Source organism: Arachis hypogaea, chromosome 5, assembly GCF_003086295.3.
Source record: "Arachis hypogaea cultivar Tifrunner chromosome 5, arahy.Tifrunner.gnm2.J5K5, whole genome shotgun sequence".
Lineage (NCBI taxonomy): Eukaryota > Viridiplantae > Streptophyta > Magnoliopsida > Fabales > Fabaceae > Arachis > Arachis hypogaea.
The window spans coordinates 78,333,798-78,357,749 of NC_092040.1; the positions used below are offsets into that span (position 1 = coordinate 78,333,798).

Below are 23,952 nucleotides of genomic sequence, written 5' to 3' on the forward strand. Positions count from 1 at the left end.
CGCATCACTCGTATAATGGCCTCCCGACGCGTCCACGTCACCCATGCGAACGCGTGGCTCTGCAATTCAACGTAAATGGGTGTATGGCAGTGAGTTGCGCTGGAGCTGGGCTGCACTTGTGCTAGTCGCGCACGCCTAGCCACGCGAACACGTGCCACACACGTCCGTGCCGTTTTCTCAATCTGACCATCCACGTGATTGCGTCAACCACGCGACCGCGTCACTCTGAAATTTGGCAAAAACATGTTTCACACAGAGAGTTATGTGAGCGCGAAGCTGCCCTCGCGCCCCTAGCGCAAATCATATCACGCGTCCGCATGACCGACGCGTCCGCGTCATTTCCTTCAAGGGCCCTCCGCGCGATCGCGTGCATTACGCGTCTGCGTCGCTTGCGCCGCCCAACTCATTCAAATCTGCCAGATTGTCTTATCTTTTCCTACCCCAATCTTCTTTCTTCTTTCTTCCTCCCTTTTCTCTCCCTTCTTTCTCCATTCTACTCCCTCTTTCCCACCACCATTATCAAGGTTTTTCTTTTCTTCTCCTCTCCTTACTTTTTCATTCTTCTTATTTTCATGTTTTCTTTTTTCTTTCTCTTCTACTTTCCCTATCCATGTTTTCTTTTTCTTTCCTCTTCCTCCTATTGGTGTTGGAGATTTATTTGGGTCATTCTTTTTATATGTTGCTTGTGGATTGTTTAGAACTTGTTTAACAATTATATATTATTTTTATAAGGGTTACTTGCATATTCAAAATTAATATTTTCTATACCTTATTTAACATGCATGCTATGTGTTTGTGAAAATGCCCATTTGGCATTTTGCACTATTTTTAGATTTCTTTCAATCTACTACTCTAAATGCCTGCTTTTCACAGAACCCTTCTTATATTTTATTAATTAAATATAATTGGTATTACAAGCATATTGTTTGTCTGAAAGACTTGGTAATCTAACTTGGACATTGAATGCTTGATCTATGCTACTCATGCCCTTGCCGGCATGCCAATAAACACCTTGCATTTAACTGTCATCACATGCACTTGCTATACTTCCGTTGTTAATTTGTCACATGTAGTCAAGACCATGTGTTCACATCATTATCCTTTCTTATGCATTGATTACAACCTTTTCCATTCTTTTCATCGCTATTACCCTTGAAATATTCATGTTTTTTCCTCTTTTCCTTTCAGGATGGCCACCAAGAAAGGCAAAGAGAAAGCTACCCCTAAATCCACAGCAAGGAAAGAAACAAAGAGAGCATTAGTGGCACAGCCATCTTCAACTACAGTTAAGCCCTCAACAAAAAGAATTAAAATGATTATAAAGGTCGATGAAAAGGAGAAAGCCTTCCCAGCAAAGGACATTGCACGATTTTCAAATCGTTACTGTGAGCAGATGTTTCCCATTCTGGCTACTCGGAATTACAACAACGAACACCTTCTTATCCTTCCACCTTGTATTGCTGAATTTGTTGAGCCACAAATTGCATAGACATTGGGGATTCCTACAGAGACAGCCACGAGAGGTTAATCTTTCTTGGGTAGTTGAGTTCTACTCCAATTTCCACCTGCCTACCCTACAGTCTATTTATGTCCGTCAAAAGCAAGTCCCCATTATAGAAGAGGCCATTTAGCGAGCCTTAGATCTTCCCCCTGCTCTAGAAGGATTGGACGCATTTCAAGAAGCCGCACTCAAGCGCCAGGCGTACAAATTTGACTGGGACGCTGTTCTCAGAGTTATCGCACAACCTGGCAGCAAATGGATTTTTGGATACCATCATTCCCGTCCTAAGGGAATATCGGCTTCTGCACTCACCTTAGAGGCTCACGTAAGGGCACAGATTATGTCCCATTACATCTTTCCGAGCACTCATGAGTCCTCCTTCATTGCAGACATGGCCGTTCTACTATGGTGCATCCTCACAGACCAGCCTCTCAATCTACCGAAACACATCCGGAATGCTATGGGACACGTGCAAATCACGGGCAACCTACCTTTCCCCGCCTTAGTCTTTGATCTTGTCTCAGCAACCTGAGTCTACTACAAAGCTGGGGACACCAAAGCCATGCTTCCACGGGATGATCAATACGTCCCTAACGGGAGATATCTCAGGCCACCACTAGCCACCACCATCCAGTCAGCAGAATATCCTGCAGACATTCCACCTTCTACTATTCAGCTGCTGCATCAAATACTGGAGAGGTTGGACCGGCAAGACCAGAAAGTGAAGCTACGAGAGCGCCACAACCACCGCGGTTTCAAATACCTCAAGGAGCTACTCATAGGCAACCACAGACCTGACGAGGACCCAGGCACTCCGGACTCCACTTTCTTTACCAGCACAGGGAGCCATGACGGCCCTGAATATGGAGATACTGCCACCAGCCCACCCTTGTTCCAGACAAATGGCACTGAGGATGGTGCAAAGCCTTATGTATGGGGAGGTCGGTCAGTACCTGACTTCCGGAGGTAATTCTTTCCCCCTAACACCAATTTCTTTTTCTTTAGAATAAGATATATTGCATAGTAGTAGGTTAATTGCATGCATGTTCTACCTGATTGAAAAGATAACAAGTTTCTTTTAAGACCATATATTTTTTGAAAATTTCACTAATTTAAATCAAAACACTTATGTTAAATTTGTTTGAAGTTGAAATTGGAGCAGGATTTTTGAGCTAAAAGAACACACAACCCGTGAGACTTTGAGACTAAATAATTGGTTACACTATTTAACCATAAATATTATTTCTCGTGTGTTTTCTTCTCAATGATTGTAATCTGAATTTTGTTTTATCCTATATGTCCAATGTTAATGTGTTATGTGCATGTATATGATTGAGGCCATTGTTGATTTAGCTCACGTATCCCAAATAAGCCAACCCTATTAATTACCTTTGTTAACCACTTTGAGCCGTTTTTAATCCCTTGTTCTATATTTTACCACATTACTAGCCTTAAGCAGAAAAACAATTGAAAATCCCAATTGAATCTTTGGTTAGCTTAAGATAGAATTTGTGTGTTAACTGACTATGGGAAAATTGTGGGAATAAAGGGTAATAGGAAAATATGTCATGATAAAATAAAGGGAATTTGGGTACCTATTCATGTGAAACCATAAAAGAAAAAATTACAAATCTATGTGCATTGATAAGCTAAAAAATAAATAAATAAATAAATAAATTCTGTTATTTTAGTGAATAAGGGGACAAAATCACCCCAATGATAAGTCAGAGTTTAATAATCAATGCACGTGTGATAAAATTAAAATAAAGGTTGATGCATGAGTATGGAATGTGAAAAGGAGATTTTGGGTAGCTAAGATGAATATTGAAATTATATAAAATATATGTATGTTAGGTGAGAGCTTAGGTTAATTAAAGATTCAATGTATAAGCTCACTTAGCCATATGTATACCTTCACCTTACCTTAGCCCCATTACAACCATGAAAAGACCTCATGAAGTTTTCATTAGCATTTTAAAATTGTTGATTGGTTAAGTGAAAAATAAAATTGTTGAAAGCATGATTAGAGAAGGATAGAGTGATTACCCCATATACCAGAGATGATTAGAGTGCACACGCACCAATAGTAAGGGTTCAATGCTCGGTCCTGTATTCCCCGCTTTCACGAGCTATCTTCTTACAAATTTACCTACATTCACAATATAAATTGAATTAGTGAAATCTGCCCATGTTTTGTCTTAGAGAACTTATCTATTTTTAATCATATAGACAAAATCATATAGCTGCATTCATATGTATATAGGTTGCATTGCATTGCATGAGTCTTACGTGTCCCTATTCATTCATATTTATCTCCTTCAACTTAGCATGAGGACATGCTAATATTTAAGTGTAGGGAGGTTGATAAACCACTATTTTGTAATTCATATTGTGTTTAATTGTGTGGTTTTATCAAGTCTTCGCCCACTTATTCATATGATTTGCATGTATTTACAATTTCTTCCTAAAAATATTCTATGATTAAAAACTTGCTTCCTAAAGACCTTTTAGTTGTATATTTTTATTTTTCTTCATACCATTCGATGCAGTGATCTGTGTGTTAAGTGTTTCAGGCTTCATAGGGCAGGAATGGCGTAAGGAATGAAGAAGAAGCGTGCAAAAGTGGAAGGAACACAAGGAATTGAGAAGATGACCAGCGAGAAGTCACGTGGTCACATGGCTCACGCAACCGCGCGAAATGGAAGAAATCACGGTGATGCGCGCGCGTGCCAGACGCGACCGTGCATATTGAAAGTTGTACGAACGACGCGAATGCATGAACGACGCGCACGCGTGGTACAAAAAATGCTGAGTGACGCGTTCGCATGACCGACGCGGCCGCGTGAGGTGCATGATCTGCAGAATTACAGAAGTCGCTGGCACAGATTCTGGGCCGCATTTTAACCCAGTTTTCGGCCCAGAAATACAGATTAGAGCCAGGGAACATGCAGAGACAATAACAACAATTCATTTAGCATAATTTCAAGTTTTTAGATCTGATATTACTGTCCCCTAGGTTTTTCTCTCTTTGACATTCATAAATTAGGATTTGTAGATTTTTGGCTTTAGCTTTTGAGAAGAGTCTACCTCCGGTACTGGTCATCATAGTTTATTATTTACTTTTCATTTACTCTTCCATATTCCTAATTTTTCCAGAGTTGACATTGGATTATTTTCATAGTTTATTAATACAAAACTATTTTTACTTTTAATTAATCTCTTTCATTATTATGTATTATGTCTTCTCTTATTTCTCTCATTGATTTTGTGAAGTTTACAATTATGATGATGGAGTAGTCCCCCAACTTGATTGGGAGTTGATTAAAAGGAGAACCCTGAGTTAGAATACTCAAGAGTTCAATTGTAATTGGTTCATTGTTGGTTGGCTTGTTAGTCACTAACTCTAATCCTTCCCAAGGGAGAGGATTAGGACTTATGAATAGAAGTTGACTTTTAATTTGACTTTCCTTCATTCGTTGAGGGTTAACTAAATGAAAACAATGACTAATTATTAATTGCTCTTGATAAAATTATAACAAGGATAGAACTTCCAATTAATCTTCTCCCGCTAAAGATTTTATTTAAATCATATAAATTCTCTAATTTAATTTTCTGTTCATCAAATTCAAAACCCCTTTTGAAAACCTCTAATTGATAAAATAGCACATCTTCCTGCAACTCGTTGGGAGACGACCTGGGACTCATACTCCCAGTATTTTATTTCTAAAATTTGTGACAACCCTTTTCTAAATTGATAAGTGGATTTTTGCCGGTTAAGAACTGTACTCGCAACGCCATTTCTCTAATTAATTCTTAATCTGCCAATTTCCGCTCACATCAGTGACCTAAAAGGGTCTATGGTTATGGTTTTACAAATGAGTGACCTAAAGAGAGTTTATGGTCACAGTTTTGGAGGATGACTTAAAGGGGGGTCTATGGTCATGGTTTTGAAAAGTGACCCAAAAATGTCTATAGTCATGGTTTTACAAAAGGGTAACTTAAAAGGGATCTATGGTCATGGTTTTAGAAAGTGACATAATTCATGAGTTATAAAAATTTAAAAATAATAATTAATTGAATACAAAATAAAACTAAAGAAAAAAATATTTATTATAGAAAATAAAAAAATTAAATTACATTTTATATAACTTGACGTGAGAAAAATCGTCGGTTCGAAGTTTTCACTAAAATAATTCTGTTGAAGTATAGATCCAAACTAACAGATAACTTTCAATAAAAGTTTAATTTGTTTGTCACTTAAGTCAAACTAATAAAAACCAAGAATATTTAAACCTCGGGTTGTCTCTTAAAAGAATTGCAGGGAGGTATACATATTATTGGTTATGAGTATAAGGGGGATTTGTAGAGAAAGAAGCAAAAAAGTAAATGATAAGAAAATAAAGCTAACAACTAAAGAAGTGTAAATGTTAAAAGACACTCCTGGCAAGGATTAAGAGTTGAGGCTTCATTTTCAAGTCATTGACCACGGACATGGTGATTATCTAGAGTTAATCCCATATAGTCATCTCCAATATCGAGAGAAAATCAAATAGGCATAGTCAGTCTTATAACAAGAACAACTAACAACCCTCAATCACCAATCAATATCGGACATCAAAGACATCAAGGCACATAAATCCTCAATACCAAACCAAGAGTGCTAAAAATCTACTCTAAAACTAAACCAGGCATTTTGTTAAACACTTGGGGTGCATAAATATAAAAGCATGGTAAAATGACAATAATCATAAAATCTACAACTACCAAATGCAAAAAAAAACAATAATAATAACTTAATTAAACATCAATAAACAAAGAAACATTGAATTGCATTAATAGAAATCAAAATCAATAAGAGTTCGTAAACATAAAAGTGACAAAAAAGAAAAATTAACAACGTAAACTAAGGGAATTAAGACAAGTAAGCAAGGAGAAGCAAACGAAACTAGATCAAGACAAGAAATGAAACCTAATCTAAGAGAGATTAACATAATTCTACCCTAATTCTAGAGAGAATAGAGAGCTTCTCTCTCTAAAATATAACTTAAAGCATGTTTCTATTCTAAACCTAATTGCTCTCCCTTATTTCTTCTTGAATTTGGCCTCAAATACTTCAAAAATGAGTTGGATCTGGACTTAGAGAGGTTCAGAAATCACCAGCCACGTTTTCTTTAAGTGAGTCATGTGCTTCATGTCACGCGTACGCGGAAGGCATGCGTATGTGCGACATGGCAAAATCTCAGGTCACGCATATGCGCAAGGCATGTGTACACGCAACTGGGTAGAATTCCAAAACTTCATTTCTTCATGAATTCTCCACTTTTACATGCTTTTTCTTCATTTCTTCAATCCAATCTTTGTCTTCTAAACCTGAAATCACTTAACAAACACATCAATGCATAGAATGGAATTTAAGTAAATCAAATTTATCAAATTAAAGGATTAAAAAGCATGTTTTCATTCTTAAGCATAAATTAGGAAGAATTCTCAAAACTATGCTATTTCATTAAATAAACATAGGAAAATTGATACAATCCACCTAATTAAAGCAAATAAATACCATGAAATGTAGATTTATCACATCTCCACTCTTAAACAATAACATGTTCTCATGCTAAATCCAAGAAAAAACTGAAAAAAGGATTTTAATATTTATTTAAAATAAACTACCTATATACAATTTACCCAAGTGCATGCAATTACTTGATCAAAATAAATCAATTAGTTTCCAAATTTACTTTTTGGATTCTAAATTGAAAATTTTGGTAGAAGAATTTTGTATTTTGATCTCCAGCTCTCAACCATTTAACTTGAGACTTCTCTTTCCAATAACTTTCCACTGTAGAGTATGCTTCCTCTAGTTGAGACTTCAAGACTTGGATATTCTTACTTGCATTTATTCCCGTAAAGCGTATCTATCCAATAACTTCTTAAGAAGGTCATCAATGTACCTCCTTGTCCTTTTGTAGTGGTAAATCTTCATCTTTTGAGTCAAAATGAACATAGTAGAGCTTTTAATTTGAAAACTCCAAGCATCTATAACCAGATTTCTAATTTCCTCTATGCCACACCAACTCTCCTAAAATTTGAACCTCTTATTTGGTTTCGATTAAGGGCTTGAGTCTAATAGTATTGGGGGTTATTTGAGTCATTCCCTAATAATTAAAACAATGCATCTGAATTATAAAGATCAATCCAATCTTGTTGTGCTAGCATTTTATCAAGTAGTTCACGTGAAAAGCCTACAGCTCATTGTTATCAATAAAATATGTGAGACTAGCAATGGAAGCTGCTGATGTAATGCCAACTCCAACCTTTTTTAGGTGGTTGGTAATGGTGCTAAAGTCACCCACAATCAAACAATTGCCCTAGAAATGATGTGCAACTAGTGAAAGTTTCTGAAATTGATTTGACCGAATCTGATTATGAGAGCTTAGGTGAGCACCTATCAATTCCCATTCAACATTTATCAAAGAATCAGTAATAAAGAACTCACAATATCAACTGAATAACCTGAATGTCTGAATCCTTCTTCCATACTAAGGCAAGTGCCCCGGCTGTTCTAGTTAGATTATTCAACAACCAATTATTAAAACCATAGCTCTATAAGTTCCTCTCTAAATTGTGGCTCTATATGGGTAAATAAAATATTTATTTAAAAAAAATCAGAATAATTTCTATTTATTATATTTTTTGCTTTTTCCATTCTACTCCCAAAAATAATACAGAAAACATTTGTGTGTCATACGGTCATTATCTCAATTACGTATATCTTTGTCTCCATCTCTTTTCTCTCTCTTTACACAATCCGTGAATCCAAGCACTATCCATAGACCATAGACATTGTTAGCTATTGCTTGAATGCTTGTGTTGCTACTAATAAGTGATAGCCACATGGATATATATATAGATATATGCTTGCTAGTTTAACTTCTATATTTATCATGGTCTATGCCGGATTGTATTCTGCATAGAAAGTTTTTTAAGACTACTCTGGCTAACTATTCCTGTGAAATATTGGGGGCCTAGAATATTCTATTGCTAAAGCTGCTATAATAGTTTTTGCAAATCAATGTGACCGATTATTGCAACTTTTCACCAGTGATTTAATCAGAGAAATTAACAAATAAATCACTCAGCTCTCATTCATGAACAAGATCATCAAATGGTCCAGAGGATCAGAAAGTGACATTTTGTTAATTTGCATGTATCTGTCCATACACATATTCAAGAAATTAAATCAAATGTGAGTAATCTTTTTTATAGAGGCAACACTGTATATTTTAATCCTGAGCAGTGAATGTTAGGAACGAATTAATCTGCAAAATATATAGATCGAAGAACCGAAAAGAACTACTTCTATACTGCATATTTTTAATGAAAAAAAAAAAGATAAACTATATTCAATTTACATCAAAACATATGGTACACAATATATAGCAATAAAGCTTATAAGGTCAAGGAAATTAACCAAAATCAGGAAATTATATATATAGAAGCGTAACAAATTTAAAACAAAAAAACCTAACAGTTAATGCGATTTCGCGGTGTTTTCTCCCATGATGCAAGTGGAATCAGCAGCAAGCACCACAAGAGGTGAAAGTAGAGGAATAGGATCCTTGCCGGTGAAGAAGGAATTGAATGAAGCTGAAGCTGAAGCTGAAGAGGAAGAAGAGGAGGAAGAAGCTGAACCTGATGCACCAATTGGTGAGAAGTTATTATTATTATTATTATAAGAAGGCTTTATTTGAAGTGGACAAGGAGCTCTCTTTTGTAGCCTACTCATGCACCTATATTCAAGCTCTTCCCTGTGACTATATATTTGAAAACCTGGAAACTGATCAACCACAGAAGAGTCGTTCGTGTTCATCTTCATCCCCAGCACTAGTAACTCTCTTCACTTCTTGGCTCTTTTCTGTTTAATGGGACTAAGAATTAATAGAGTATGAAAATAGATATGTTGAGAATAGAGGTTAGACATGAAAAAAGGAAATGAATATTGAAGTGGATTTCATTTGCTTTTTGATTAGCACTACTGCCTTTCCCCTAATGGCCATTAGCATGTGATGTTTGTGTAATTAGAGATTAGACCCTGAGGACCTCTTTGTTGGCCAATAGCTTATTGCCACGCAATCATATGGACTCGATTTACAATATCTATTCTTTTAGTTCTTTTCATACTAATAATTAAAATATTTAAAATTAAGAATTAATTATTAAATTAATTATCTATTATCTTAACCAATCTATGTTGGTCAAAACATTTTTAATCAAATTAACTATTAGTAATTTGTTTTATAATCATAGTAGGTGTACATAAAAAATCGCTACTAAATTAATTATTAATGTAAAATATATTTTAAATATAAAGTATATATTAAAAATGAGTTAAACAAAAAATATATATATATATATATATATATATATATATATATATATATATAATAACTAATTTGGTGATTGATTTTAATATGTATATAATATTTTTTTATAGTATATAAATGGTTATATTGTTTATTATTTTGTTTTGGACAAATACTTAATAAATATTACATTGAAATAGCCAATAAATTATAGTATAAATGATATAATCTTTTCATACTCAGAAATCGCGAGTTCAAGTCTCACTCCAAATTAAAAAAAAAAACACAAACATTACATTGAAATAGACATAGATATTGAAAACAATTTTTTTTAAGTAGAAGTTTTAACTAGACGAATTACTTATAAAATCACAAAAAATTAAATAAAATTATAAATTAAAATAAGTTATTTTATTAGTCCTATAATTTTTTAAAGTTCTAATTAAATTTTTATATTTTAAAATATTTTTATTTATCTCGTACTATTAGTGAATATATCTTAATATATTCCGTTAATTCAAATATTTGTAGAACCACAATAATATGATTATAAATTTAAAATTAATGAATAAAATTATGAGCTGAATTAAAAATTTAAAATATAAAATTTATTATAAATTTAATAAAATTATAAAGACATATATATATATATATATATATATATATATATATATATATATATATATATATATGAACAATATTTTATTATTAGTGAACTATATCTTAGAAGAGTATTTACATACACATGTGAGGTAATAAGGCTATGGGTTTGCTGTTTCTGTAAGTAACGACCATTTGCCTCATTTTCTGATTCATGTGAGGGAAGAATCTATGCACAAATTTTAATAAGGGGGCTTAAATTTTTAAGTGACGACAGAGACACTCCTCAGAGTAATGCACATGACACTAAGCAATTTCTTATATTATTGCATTGTTTTCCACCCACTTTCTAAAAAGAACGTTAGTAACATGATTAATCTAATTGTTAATAACATGATTCATCTAATTGTTAATAACGTTTTGCAGCTAAAGTTATGGGCATTGCCAAGTAAACTAGCCACTAAGACTAAGCAAAGATGATAATTTAAGTACATCCGAAATATTATTTCTGATGGATAAAAGTGTCTTATTATTAGTAAATTTGTATACTTTTGTTTTTGTCCATTAAAATCAATCTTTTAGATATATTTTTATATTTATGAATTTTAATATATATTTTTGTCTACATCAAATTCTTTTATGCATATTTTTGTCTATTTATTTCTATATTATATTTCCCCAAATTTGATGAGAACATGATTTGGTTATGATTATCATGCCAATGGAGCTGAATCAATATAGCTAGATTAAACTACAATTCAAAGCACGTTTGATATTTTTATCAGAATATTTTAAAAGTTTAATTAATTTGTTGGTTTTTATAGCTTAGTTTGACCAAATTTTTAATTAGGTTTTTATATATATTTTTTAATTGGATCTCTACTTTTAATTTTATAACTAGGTCCTTTTTAGTATAAAAAAATATTAGAATTAATTAAATATGTCTTTGCAAATTGAATGTATTCATAATTAAAAATCTAACTAGATTTTTTACCACATATATTTTGGGAGAAATATTTTATTAATTTTAACTTTTTAATATGAAAATGACATAATTAAAAAAATTCAAAATAATGTAGGAATTTAATTAAAGAAAATATAAAAATTTAATTAAAATTTTGATAAAATTATAAAAGTTAATTGAATAATTAATCTTATTTTAAATAGGAGATTAATTTTGATATACTGAGATATATTTTTTTTTGTGACTATACTGAGATATTATATATATATATATATATATATATATATATATATATATATATATATATATATATATATATATATATAGCTTACTCAATTATTTAATTTTTAAAATAATTATTCATATGGCGAGTGTTTAGAGTAATTGTTTTCGTAATGTAATAATATTTCATAAATATTTATATGTAAATATATTTGTGCTGATTATATACAGAATTAAATCCTTTTTATGTTTCAGAAAAAAAAAATAAAAAAGAAATCCTTTGTATAATAGCCATTTGTATATTTTATGTTTTTCATGTTCTTTTGCTCAGACATGTTGGCAACATTGACTGCTGACCAAAGCTTAGTAGTAAACAATATGAAGATCAATAACTTCATGAAGGTCTCTGCTATTCATGTTCCTCATTACCTCGGAAGATGCATGCACTTGTAACAACAACAACAACAACTTGTTGGGCTGCACTGAACAATTGAGAAAAATATCCAAAAGGTGATTTACTATCCTGGCCTCGGACAATTTTTTTAAGGATCACAGGACCTTAATAAGTAAAAAAAGAAAAATCTTTTTTTTTTTTATCTTTAATTTTATGAGACTTATTAGTCACTTTGTTAATAATTCTTCTTAAATTAATAGAATGTAACACGTTAATCGCTACCTATTCATTAAGTGTCAATTAAGATTGACATATTTTTTTTATTGAGAACCTACTATCTTTTAGAATAACTTTTAGAAGTCATTTAAAATTTTTTTCTTTATCTTTTGTTATTTTTTTCATATACATTAATTAAATATATTATGTAAAAATAGAAAAATTATGATTTTAAATTTTTCCATTTATAAAAATTGAATAGAGAATATACATATTAATAAGAATATTGCTAATTATTATTATCAGTCTTACCTCTTTGTTACTAGAGATTTCAAACTATAAAAATTTGTATAATTGACTTAATATTCTTATTTGTTGTATTTATTTTAGATAAAATATTGTGTCAACTTTTTTATTATCTATTATAAAACTTCTAATAATAACGAGTTTGTGGGAATTATGATGGTTAATTTAAATTAAGTACACTTAAAACTTAATAAAATTCTAATAATATAATATTTTTAACAATTTTTAAACAACAATAAAAAGATTCAAAAAATATGTCATCCGTTCAATTTTATAAGTAAAAAAAAATTAAAAATTACTAATATTTTGTAGTTCTTACACGATAAATTTAGTTAATGTATATAAAAAAAATAACACAAAATAAATAAAAATCATAAATAGCATCTAACAATTACGCCCCAAAGACAACGAAGGCCCTAACAAAAAAATTTGTTAATCCTAGTTATTACTTAACGAAAAAATTAACAGTTTAACATATAGCATAGGCATACTCTGTTAACCCAAAAAAAAATATTGAAAGAGGAACTAATTAGTCTCACAGAAGTAAAGTTCAAGAGCCAGAAAATGATTTATCTTTTGTTGGAGACCTCGTTGCCTTTTGGAGTGATTTTTAAGGACCGTTTAGAATTTTTTTCTCTATCCAAGAACATAGCCGATGTTGTCGGAAACGGGCTCCATTTGAAGTTGATACTTTTTTTTGTCAGATAGATTGGACAACTTCCAAACCTAGGTATCACAATACCATAACGCATTCACACTACATACTCACCCACACAACACTAAAAGGTTCATTTAGTTCTACATCATAGGGAGCTTGATGAGCGAATAATTTATACGCTTTTTGGCATTATTTTTAGGTAGTTTTTAGTATGTTTTAGCTACGTTTTATTATATTTTTATTAGTTTTTATGCAAAAATTACATTTTTGGACTTTACTATGAGTTTGTGTATTTTTCTGTAATTTCAGATATTTTTTGAATGAAATTGAGGGACCTGAGCAATTATCTGATTCAGAAACTGAGAAAGGACTGCAGATGCTGTTGGATTCTGACCTCTCTGTACTCAAACGTGTTTTTTTGGAGCTACGAAAATCCAATTGGCATGCTCTCAATTGGGCTGGAAAGCTAACATCTTGGACTTTTCAGCAATGTATAATAGTTCATACTTTGTCCGAGATTTGATGGTCCAAACTGGCGTTTAAACGCCAGCCAAAGATCATTTTCTGGCGTACAACGCCGGAACTGGCACTAGAGCTGGAGTTAAACGCCTAAACTGGCATCCAAGCTTGCATTTAACTCCAAGAATGGCCTATGCACGTGAAAACTTCAAAGCTCAGCCTAAACACTCACCAAGTGGGCCCCGGAGGTGGATTTTTGCACTATCTGTACTTAGTTACTCATTTTCTGTAAATCTAGGTTACTAGTTTAGTATAAAAACTACTTTTAGAGATTCATTTTGGGACTTATGACATTTTACATCTCATATTATATCTTCTACGGCATGAGTCTCTAAATCCCATAGGTGGGGGTGAGGAGCTCTGCTGTGTTTCAATGGATTAATGCAATTACTATTGTTTTCTATTCAATCATGCTTGTTTCTGTTCTAATATATTGACTCGTACTTCAATATGAAGAATGTAATGATCCGTGACACTCATTATCATTCTCAAATTTATGAATGCGTACTTGACAACCACTTCCGTTCTATCTGAGCTCAACATAGTCATTGGGCAACAGCTTGAGTGCGTATCTCTTGGATTTCTAATCCATGAGTTTGACTTGCATCTCCTAACAACAGAGCATTCAAACTCATGAGATCGAAACCTTCGTGGTAGAGGCTAGAACCAATTGTTAGCATTCTTGAGATCCGAAAAGTCTAAACCTTGTCTGTGGTATTTCGAGTAGGATCTGGGATGGGATGACTGTGACGAGCTTCAAACTCACGAATATTGGGTGCAGTGACAGTGTGCAAAAGGATAGAGAGATCCTATTCTGACACAACTGAGAACCGACAGATGATTAGCCGTGCGATAGCTGTGCCTGATATTTTTCATCCGAGATGAGAGAACCGATAGTTGATTAGCCATACAGAAACCGTACCCAGACCTTTTTCACTGAGAGGATGGATGGTAGCCATTAACATCGGTGATCCACAAACATATAGCTTGCCATAGAAGGAGCCATGCGTGTTTGGAGAAGAATACAGTAGGAAAGCAGAAATTCAGAAGACAGAGCATCTCTGAACCTCAACCTGTTCTCCATTACTGAACCACAAGTATCATTAATTTCACGCTCTTTTACTTTTTACAAACGAAATCATTTTTATCACTAATATCCTGACTAAGAGTTACAGGATAATCATAGCTTGCTTCAAGCCGGCAATCTCCGTGGGATCGACCCTTACTCACGTAAGGTATTACTTGGACGACACAGTGCACTTGCTGGTTAGTTGTACCGGAGTTGTGAAAAGTGTGATCACAATTCCGTGCACCATGTTTTTGGCGCTGTTGCCAAGGATTGTTCGAGTTTGGACAACTGACAGTTCATCTTGTTGCTTAGATTAGGAATAATTTATTTTTGTTGGTTTAGAGTCACTAAATTTGAGTCTTTTATTTTCTTTTCAAAAATCTTATTTTTCTTTATCAATCTTGAATTTTTCTTTGAATCTTTTATTATTGTTTTTGTTAAAATTTTAAAATCCTTGTTTTCTTTTTCTAGATTTTTTTCAAAAATTTTTAATAAATAGATAAAAAACCAATAAACTAATAATTGAATCTTCTGTTTGAGTTTAGTTTCATGTTTTAAGTTTGGTGTAAATTGCATGTTTTTATTTTCCTTCAATTTTTCGAATTGTCTGCACTTTTTATTCTTCATATTTTCGAGTTTTATGTCCCTTATTCTTTCTTGATCTTCGAGTTGTTCTTGTTTATTTTCCTTGTTTGATATTTAGTTTTTCTTATTTTGTGCCTTTCCTTGTTTTTCTTGTGCATTTTCAATTATTAGTGTCCAAAGTATAAAAATTTTTAAGTTTTGTGTCCTCTGTGTTTTTATTTTCTTAAAGATTTCTAAAAATTAGTTTTTGGTGTTCATCTTGGCATTCAAAGTGTTCTTGGTGTTCATCTTGATATTCAAGGTGTTCTTGGTTGTTTTCTTTGTTTTGATCCAAACTGTTAAGTTTTGTGTCTTTTTATTGTTTTTCTCTTTACTCATTAAAAATTCGAAAGTAAAAAAATATCTTTTCCTTATTCTTCTCATAATTTTTGAAATTTTGAGTTGACCTAGTCAAATTTTTTTTTTAAATTTAGTTGTTTCTAATTAGTCAAGTCAAAATTTGAATTTAAAAAATTTATCTTTTTAAATCTTTTTCAAAACAAATTCTTTTTCAATTTGCTTTTTATATTTTTCGAAAATCTTTTATAAAAATTTTCAAAATCTTTTTCTTTTTTTATTTAATTTTTGAATTACTTGTCCTATTTTGTTATTTTGATTGAAAAATTTTAATTTTGGTGTTTTCTTGTTAAGAAGGTTTCAATCTTTAAAATTTTAAAATCATATATTTTTCAAATATTTTCTTTTATTTTTTTTCTTACAAGTATCTTTAATTTTAAGACACATCGTTTTCAAAACTTCCTAACTACTTTCTCTCTCTTCATTTTTCGAAAATCCACACCAAAAATTTTCAAATCTTTTTAATTAATTAATTAATTTAGTTTTCTAATTTCTTTTATTTCTTTTTTTTCTTAATTTTCGAAACTTGCATCAATTTTTTTATTTACTTTATTTTAATTTCTTTAATTTCAAAAAAAGGGGGATAAAATTTTTATTTACAATCCACATCATCTCCCTTTCTCCATCATGGACTTAAGTGAAAATAAAGAGTCTAGAGGGACTCTGGGATCATATGCTAACCCCACTACTGCTTCATATGGGAGTAGTATTTGTATACCCCCCATCAGAGCCAGCAACATTGAGCTGAACCCTCAGCTCATTATCACAGTGCAGTAAAATTGCCAGTATTCTGGTCTTCCACAAGAAGAACCTATTGAGTTTCTGGCACAGTTCTTACAAATTGCTGACACAGTACGTGATATGGAGATAGATCAGGATGCCTATAGATTATTACTATTTCTATTTGTTGTAAAAGATCAAGCAAAGAGGTGGTTAAATAACCAACCCACAGCAAGCATAAGAACATGGAAACAGTTATCAGACAAATTTCTGAATTAATATTTTCCTTCAAAAAGGATGACATAGCTAAGGCTGGACATCCAAGGCTTTAAACAAGAGGATAATGAATCCCTTTACAATGCCTGGGAGAAGTACAGAGAGATGCTAAGGAAATGCCCCTCTGAAATGTTTTCAGAATGGGTACAGTTAGACATCTTTTACTATGGGCTTACAGAAAAGGCCCAGTTGTCTCTAGACTACTCAGCTGGTAGATCTATACATATAAGAAAGACAATTGAAGAGGCTTAAGAGCTCATTGATATAGTTGCCAGAAATCAGCACATGTACTCAAGTGGTGAGACCTCCATGAAAGAAGAGGCTGAGGCAGCATCCACTGAACTTAGTACTCCAGAACAAATTGCTGAACTCAATCAGCAACTATTTTCATAACAAAACAGTTAGCAGAATTTAAAGAGATGCTACAAGAAACCAAAGATACTAACCAGAATATGGAAAAACAATTTAATCAGACAAGACAGCAGTTATCTAAATAGATAACAGAAGAATGCCAAACTGTTCATTTAAGGAGTGGAAAGACATTGAATGTCTCAACTCAAAATAGCAGGAAGCCAAGAAAGGAACATCTAACAGAGGATGACCAAGCCATTGCCCAAAATTCCTCTGAGGATAGTAAGAGCCCAAAGAGGAATGATTCTGGCATTCAAACGCCAGAAAAGGGTCAAAAGTTGGTATTGAACGCCCAGTGAATGGCCAATTCTGGCGTTCAAACGCTAGAAAAGAGTGGCAATCTGGCGTTGAACGCCCAAAAAGCACCCAGTTCTGGCGTTCAAATGCCAATGAGGTACCAGACACCTGCAAGTGTTGATAACAACCCCCTTAAGCAAGCATCTCCAACCACTTCTGTAGGAAATAAACTTGCAGCAACTAAGGTTGAAGAATATAAAGCCAAGATGCCTTATCCTCAGAAATTCTACCAAGCGGAACAGGATAAACAATTTGCTCGCTTTGCAGACTATCTCAGGACTCTTGAAATAAAGATTCTGTTTGCAAAGGTACTTGAGCAAATACCCTCTTATGCTAAGTTCATGAAAGAGATCTTAAGTTATAAGAAGGATTGGAGGGAGACTGAAAACGTTTTTCTCACTGAATAATATAGTGCAGTTATTTTAAAAAGCTTACCAGAGAAGCTTAAGGATCCCGGAAGCTTTATGATACCATGCACATTAGAGGATGCTTGTACCAAGACAGCTTTATGTGATCTTGAGGCAAGTATCAACCTGATACCTACATCCAATATCAGAAAGCTTGGTTTGACTAAAGAAGTCAAACCAACCTGAATATGTCTCCAACTTATTGATGGCTCAATTAAAATTTCATCAGGCGTAATTGAGGACATGATTGTCGAGGTTGGGCCATTTGCCTTTTCCACTGACTTTGTAGTGCCAAAAATGGAGGAGCACAAGAATGCAACTCTCATTTTAGGAAGACCTTTCCTAGCAACTGGAGAAACTCTCATTAACATCCGAAAAAGAGAGGTAACCCTAAGAGTCAATGAGGATGAGTTTAAGTTGAATGCTGTCAAAGCTATGCAGCATCCAGACACATCAAAAGACTGCATGAGCGTTGATATTATTGACTCCCTGGTGGAAGAAGTCAATATGACTGAGAGTCTTGAATCATATCTAGAGGACATTTTTAAAGATGTTCAGCCTAATCTAGAGGAACCAGAGAAAACAGAAGAACCTCTGAAAACTCCTTAGGAAGAGGAGAAGCCTCCTAAACCCGAGCTCAAACCACTACCACCATCCCTGAAATATGCATTTTTGGGAGAAAATGACACTTTTTCGGTAATCATAAGCTCTGCTTTAGAGCCACAAGAAGAGAAAGCACTAATTCAGGTGCTAAGGACACACAAGACAGCTCTTGGGTGGTCTATAAGTGATCTTAAGGGCATTAGCCCAGCCAGATGCATGCATAAGATCCTATTGGAGGATGATGCTAAGCCAGTGGTTTAACCACAGAGGCGGCTGAATCCAGCCATGAAGGAGGTGGTGCAGAAAGAGGTCACTAAGTTACTAGAAGCTAGGATTATTTATCCTATTTCTGGTAGCCCCTGGGTGAGCCCTGTCTAAGTTGTTCCCAAGAAGGGAGGCATGACAGTGGTTTATAATGAAAAGAATGAACTAGTTCCTACAAGAACAGTTACAGGGTGCCGTATGTGTATTGACTACAGAAGGCTCAATACAGCCACCAAAAAGGATCATTTTCCTTTACCATTCATAGACCAGATGCTAGAGAGACTAGCAGGTCATGAATACTACTACTTTTTGGATGGCTATTCAAGTTACAACCAAATTGCAGTAGATCCTCAAGACAAAGAGAAAATAGCATTCACATGTCCATCTGGAGTATTTGCCTACAGAAGAATGCCATTTGGTCTGTGCAATGCACCTGCAACCTTTCAGAGGTGCATGCTCTCTATCTTCTCTGATATGGTAGAGAAATTTCTGGAAGTCTTCATGAATGACTTGTCAGTATTTGGAGACTCATTCAGCTCCTGTCTTGACCATCTAGCACTTGTTCTAAAAAGGTGCCTAGAGACTAACCTAGTTTTAAACTAGGAGAAATGTCACTTTATAGTGACTGAAGGAATTGTCCTTGGACACAAAATTTCGAACAAGGGAATAGAGTTGGTAGAGGTAATTGAAAAATTACCACCACCTACCAATGTTAAGGCAATCAGAAGCTTTCTGGGGCATGTAGGATTCTATAAGAGGTTTATAAAGGATTTTTCAAAAATTACAAAACCTCTGAGCAATCTGCTAGCCGCTGATACACCATTTGTCTTTGACACAGAGTGTTTGCAGGCCTTTGAGACTCTGAAAGCTAAGCTGGTCATAGCACCAGTTATTTCTATACCGAATTGGACGTTACCATTCGAACTAATGTGTGATGCCAGTGACCATGCCATTGGTGCAGTATTGGGATAGAGGTATGACAAGCTTCTGCATGTCATTTATTATGCTAGTCGTGTTTTAAATGATGCACAGAAGAATTACACAACCACAGAAAAGGAGTTGCTTGCAGTGGTTTATGCCATTGACAAGTTCAGATCTTACTTAGTAGGATCAAAAGTGATTCTATACACTGACCATGTTGCTCTAAAATGTCTCCTCACAAAGCAGGATTCAAAACCCATACTCAAAAGATGGGTGTTGCTTCTGCAAGAGTTTGATATAGAAATAAGAGACAAAAAAGGGACAGAGAACCAAGTAGCTGATCACCTATCTCGGATAGACCCAGTAGCAGGAGCGTCCCTCCCTCCTACTGAGATCTCTGAAACCTTTCTGGATGAGAAACTCTTTGCCATTCAGGAAGTACCGTGGTTTGCAGACATTGCAAACTATAAAGCTGTTAAATTCATATCCAAAGAGTACAATAGACAGCAAACAAATAAATTGGTTTCTGATGTAAAGTACTACTTGTGGGATGAATCTTATCACTTTAAGAGATGTGCAGACGGAATAATCCATAGATGTGTGCCTAGAGAAGAGGCACAGAAGATCCTATAGCATTGCCATGGATCACAATATGAGGGACATTTCGAAGGTGAGCGAAGAGCCACAAAAGTTCTCCAATATGGCTTCTACTGGCCTACTCTCTATAGAGACTCCTGAGAGTTTGTACGTAACTATGATAATTGCCAGAGAGCTGGTAATCTGCCTCATGGTTATGCCATGCCTCAACAAGGGATCTTAGAGATTGAGTTGTTTGATGTATGGGATATTGACTTCATGGGGCCTTTCCCACCATCATATTCAAACACTTATATTCTGGTGGCAGTAGACTATGTATGTAAATAGATAGAGGCAATTGCAACACCCACTAATGATACTAAGACAATGATGAGGTTCCTCTAGAAGCATATCTTCAGCAGGTTCGGTGTCCATAGGGTACTGATTAGTGATGGAGGCACTCATTTCTGTAATAAACACCTTGACTCTGCTCTGATCTGATATGGAATTAACCACAAAGTGACAACTCCATATCATCCATAGACAAATGGGCAGGCTGAAGTCTCAAATAGAAAACTAAAATAAATCTTGGAATAGACTGTAAGTATCCGTAGAAGGGATTGGGCAAAAAATCTGGATGATGCTCTGTGGGCATACAGAACCGCATTCAAGACTCCTATAGGGACCTCTCCATACCAGCTTGTGTATGGAAAAGCCTGTCATCTGCTAGTGGAACTGAAACACAAGGCCTACTGGGCAACTAGGTTCCTAAACCTTGATGCTAAGGTAGAAAGAGAGAAAAGATTACTCCGGTTGAATGAGATGGAGGAGTTCAGACTCAATGCTTTCGAAAATGCTAAAATTTACAAGGAGAAAGCAAAAAGGTAGCATGATAGAAGGCTGTCATCTAGAGTCTTTGAGCCAGGATAGAAGGTTCTGCTATTTAACTATAAGCTCAGATTGTTCCCTTGGAAATTGAAATCCCGGTGGAAGGGACTATATGTGATTACAAGTGTGTCACCATATGGATATGTAGAGCTTTAGGATATTGACTTTGACAAAAAGTTCATTGTTAATAGATAGAGAGTCAAACATTATCTGGAAGGCAATGTTGAGCAAGAATGCTCAAGACTGAGACTAGATTAAAGCTCAATAAAGTCCAACTAAAGATAGTAAAAAAGCGCTTGCTGGGAAGCAACTCAGCCCTTAGCAAAGTTTTTGTTATTTAAATAATAATTATACGAGTTTAATATAATTTATTTTTAAGGTTTATGGTCAATTGTAGAGGTTTACAGAGTAACAGAAGAGTTCAGAACATAAAACAGAGAAGCCAATGGAAAAAAAGCTTATTGGCATTTAAACGCCAGTAAAGGTGGCAAATTGGGCGTTAAACGCCAGAATGACTATCATTCTGGGCGTTAAACACCAGAAAAGGTATCATTCTCGGCGTTAAACGCCAGAATGGGCAGCATTATGGGCGTTTAACACCAGAAACAGCAGCATCCTGGGCGTTCAGAAAAAAGAAAAGCCCAGTAACAAAGAAATTCTGGCGTTTAAACGCCCAAAGTGGCTGCCAGATGGGCATTAAACGCCAGAATGGCTATCATTCTGGGTGTTTAACACCAGAATAGCAAATGGAAGGTAATTTTGTTTCCAATTCGATTTTTTTTTCAATTTTTCATGTTTTAATTCATAATTTTTTGCATAAAAAATATTTCAATTGTTCATCTTTCAATTTCTATTTTCAAAAACTAATAATCCTTTTAATTCTTGTCCTTATCTTTTTTCAAACTTACATATCTTCTCAAATTCTTTTCGAATCCTTTTAATTTTTTTTAACATTGACAAGTTTTTCAAAATTAATTACCTCATTCTTTTTCTACTCCCTTCTATCTTATTTTGCTCGAGGACGAGCAAAGCTTTTAAGTTTGGTGTGGAAAAGTTCTGCTTTTTGCTTTCCATTACTAAGAAAGAGGATGGAGCAAACTAGAGGAGCTCAAGCACTCCATTGGACCATCAAGAGGAAGAAGTAGCCGCCGTCACTAAGGTGGACCCGCTCCTTAATTTCCTTGCTTTTATTGTTATTTGTCTGTTTTTATGTTTATTTTCTGTCTAAGTCTTGTTTTTATTACATGATCATTAGTGTTTAGTGTCTATGTCTTAAAGCTATGAATGTTCCATGAATCTTTCACCTTTCTTAAACGAAAAAAGTTTTCTGAAAAAGAAAAATAAGTACATGAATTTTGAATTTTATCTTGAAAATAATTTAATTATTTTGATGTGGTGGCAATACTTTTTTTTTCTAAATGAGTGCTTGAACAGTGCATGTTTAAAATTTGAATTAAGAAAAGTTGACTCTTGAAAGAATAATGAAAAAGGATACATGTTATTGCTGATCTGAAAAATCATAAAACTAATTCTTGAAGCAAGAAAAAGCAGTGAAAAGAAAAAGCTTGAAAAAAAATGCAAAAAAAAAGAAAAAAAGAAAGAAAAAGAAAAAGCAAGAGCAAAAAGCCAGTAACCCTTTAAACTAAAAGGCAAGAGTAAAATGGATCCAAGGCTTTGAGAATCGATGGATAGGAGGGCCCAAAGGAATAAATACTAACCTAAGCGGCTAAATCAAGTTGTCCCTAACCATGTGCTTGTGTCATGAAGGTCCAAGTGAAAAGCTTGGGACTGGGTTGTTAAAGTCATGACAAAGCAAAAGAGTGTGCTTAAGAACTCTGGGCACCTTTAATTGGGGACTCTAGCAATGCTGAGTCACAATCCGAAAAGGTTCACCCAGTTATGTGTCCGTGGCATTTATGTATCCGGTGGTAATACTGGAAAACAAACTGCTAAGGGTCACGGCCAAGACTCATAAATTAGCTATGTTCAAGAATAAAAAAGAACATAACTAGGAAAATCAATAACATTATTTGTATTTCTGAGTTCCTAAAGAGGCCTTCAATTCTGAACACCAATGGATAGAGAGATACCAAAACTATTCAGAGGCAAAAAGCTACTAGTCCCGCTCATCTAATTAAAACTAATCTTCATTGATATTTTTAAAACTTATTGTATTCTCTCTTCTTTTTATCTTATTTTGTTTTTGGTTGCTTGTGGACAAGCAACAATTTAAGTTTGGTGTTGTGATGAGCGGATAATTTATACACTTTTTGGCATTGTTTTTAGGTAATTTTTAGTATGTTTTCGTTACTTTTTATTATATTTTTATTAGTTTTTATGCAAAAATTATATTTCTGGATTTTACTATGAGTTTGTGTATTTTTTTTGTAATTTCAGGTATTTTCTGACTGAAATTGAGGGACCTGAGCAATTATCTGATTCAGAGGCTGAGAAAGGACTGCAGATGCTATTGGATTCTGACCTCCCTGCACTTGAAGTGGATTTTCTGGAGCTACAAAAATCTAATTAGTGCACTCTTAATTGGGATGGAAACCTAACATCTTGGGCTTTCCAGAAATACATAATAGTCTATACTTTATTCGAGATTTGATGGTCCAAACTGGCGTTTAAACGCCAGCTAGAGACCCTTTTCTGGCGTAAAACGCCGGAACTGGCACCAAAGCTAGAGTTAAATGCCTAAAATGTCACCCAAGCTGGCGTTTAACTCCAAGAATGGCCTATGCATGTGAAAGCTTCAAAGCTCAGCCCAAACACTCACCAAGTGGGCCCCGGAAG

The 23,952-nt window shown here is 34.1% G+C and overlaps 1 long non-coding RNA gene across 1 annotated transcript; it reads right to left on the minus strand.

Moving 5' to 3' along the window:
- Positions 1-6,311: 6,311 nt before the first annotated feature.
- Positions 6,312-9,555, minus strand: LOC112801676 (uncharacterized). The gene is made up of 2 exons (XR_003202024.3): positions 9,031-9,555; positions 6,312-6,871 (listed from the first exon to the last, which is right to left on the minus strand). It is a non-coding gene; the product is annotated as an uncharacterized lncRNA (long non-coding RNA).
- Between the last annotated feature and the right edge of the window lie 14,397 nt (positions 9,556-23,952).